We start from the raw sequence: 2,829 nt of genomic DNA, 5'->3' as shown, positions 1-2,829 counted from the left end.
AAGAAAGAAAGAAAGAAAGAAAGAAAGAAAGAAAGAAAGAAAGAAAGAAAGAAAGAAAGAAAGAAAGAAAGAATCAAAATTGGTAAGGAAGAAGTAAAATTGTCACTGTTTGCAGATGGCATAATACTATGTATAAAAAACCCTGAAGATGCCACCAAAAAACTACTAGATACAGAAATCAATATACAGAAATCTGTTGCATTTCTATACACTAACAATGAAGCAGCAGAAAGAGAAATTAAGAAAACAATCCCATTTAAAATTGCACCCAAAATAATAAAATACTTAGGAATAAACTTAACCAAGGAGGTGAAAGACCTGTACTCTGAAAACTATAAAACATTGTTGAAAGAAATTGAAGATGATACAAACAAATGGAAAGATATTCCATGCTCATAGATTGAGAGAAAAAAATATTGTTAAGATGTCCATACTACATAAAGCAATCGTCAGATTTAATGCAATCCCTATCAAAATAGCAACAGCACTTTTCACAGAACTAGAATGAATAATCCTAAAATTTGTATGGAACCACAAAAGACTCTGAATAGCCAAAGTAATCTTGAAAAGAACAAAACTAGAGATATCACAATCCCAGATATCAAGATATAGCATAAAGCTGTAGTAATCAAAATAGTATGGTACTGGCACAAAAATAGACAAATCAATGGAACAGAATAGAGAGCCCAGGAATAAATCCATGATTATATGGTCAATTAATCTTCAACAAAAGAGGCAAGAATATGCAATGGGAAAAAGACAGTCTCTTCAACTGATGGTGTTGGGAAAATTGGACAGCTACATGTGAAAGAATGACACTGGACCACTTTCTCACACCATACAAAAAATAAACTCAAAAATGGATTAAAGACCTAAATGTGAGACCTGAAACCATAAAAATCCTAGAAGAAAGCATAGGCAGTAAGTAATTTCTCTGACATCAATCGTAGCAACATTTTTCTAGATATGTCTCCTGAGGCAAAGGAAACCAAAGCAAAACTAAACTATTGGGATTACCTCAAAATAAAAAGGTTCTGCCCAGCAAAGGAAACAATCAACAAAGCTAAAAGACAGCCTACTAAATGGGAGAAGATACTTGCACATGACATATACAATAAAGGGTTAGTACCAAAAGGGTTAGTTCTTGTATATAAAGAACATATACAAATCCACACACACACACACACACACACAAATTATCCAATTAAAAACTGGGCAGAAGACATGAACATACATCCCCTCAAAGAAGACATACAGATGGCCAAAAGACACATGAAAAATGCTCAACATCATCATCATCAGGGAAATGCAAATCAAAACTACAATGAGAGGGGTGCCTGGTTGGCTCAGTCAGAAGAGCATGTGACTCTTGATCTTGGGGTTGTGAGTTTGAGCCCCACATTGGAGGTAGAGATTACTTAAATAAGTAAATATCTTTAAAAATCTACAATGAGATATCATCTCACACCTGTCAGAATGGCTAAGATCAAAAACACAAGAAACAAGTGTTGGCAAGGATGTGGAGAAAAAGGAACGCTCGTGCACTATTGGTGGGAATGCAAATTGGTACAGTCACTGTGCAAAACAGTAGAGAGGTTCCTCAAACAATTAAAAATAGAACTACCATATGATCCAGTAATTCCACTCCTGGGTATTTACCCAAAGAATACAAAAACACTAATTCAAAAAGATATATGCATTCCTATATTTATTGCAGCATTATTTACAATAGCCAAATTATGGAAGCAGTCCAAATGTTCATAGATAGATGAATGGAAAAAGAAATACACACACACACACACACAATAATATTACTCAGCCATAAAAAAGAATGAAATCTTGCCATTTGCATACCATATGATTTCACCCGTATGTGGAATTTAGGAAATAAAACAAATGAACAAAGGGAAAAAAAAGAGACAAACCAAGAAACAGACTCTTAACTACAGAGAACAAACTGGTGGTTACCAGAGGGGAGGTGGGTGGGGGGAATGGGTGAAATAGGTGATGGGGATTAAAAGTGAACTTATCATGATGAGTCCTGAGTAATGTATAGAATTATTGAATCACTATATTGTACACCTGAAATTAATATAACACTGTATGTTAACTATGCTGAAATTAAAATAAAAACACTAAGCAGAGAGTAAAGTTATATATATATATTTTAAAGATTTTATTTATTTATTTGAAAGAGAGAGAATGAGAGAGAGAGAGAGAGAGCACATGAGAGGGGGGAAGGTCAGAGGGAGAAGCAGACTCCCTGCTGAGCAGCGAGCCTGGTGCTGGACTCAATCCCGGGACTCCAGGATCATGACCCGAGCTGAAGGCAGTTGCCCAACGAACTGAGCCACCCAGGCTCCCCTAAAGTTATATTTTTAAGAAAATTAAAGAACGTAGGGATGCCTGAGTGGCTCAGTCAGTTAAGCATGACTTGATTTCAGCTCAGGTCATGATATCGGGGTTGTGAGGTCGAGCCCTGAGTTGGGCTCCATGCTGTGCATGCAACCTGCTTAAGATTCTCTCTCTCCCTCCCTCTGCTCCTCCCCACCTTCCTCTCTCCTCTCTCTCTCTCTCTCACACACACACACAAAAAGAATGTAAATAGAACTCTGGACTAATACTCAAATGGTTCCTGTAAGAAAACTCAGGATTTTCCTCAAGAGAGAGTTCTGGGGCCTCAAGTTCAACAATAAATCCAAGGAAAAAAAGCTTTGTCTTCCCTAGCTTCCTATCTTCTGAGACCTAAAGATAACACAGGAACAAACCCAGAGCAATAGAGAGAACAGAAGTGTATGAGAGATTAAAGCCAATATGTGGAAAATGGAA

This window comes from Mirounga leonina, unplaced genomic scaffold (genome assembly GCF_011800145.1).
Source record: "Mirounga leonina isolate KUSES-001 unplaced genomic scaffold, KU_Mleo_1.0 Mir_173, whole genome shotgun sequence".
In the NCBI taxonomy this organism is placed as follows: Eukaryota; Metazoa; Chordata; class Mammalia; order Carnivora; family Phocidae; genus Mirounga; species Mirounga leonina.
This window is presented reverse-complemented; position numbering follows the sequence as displayed.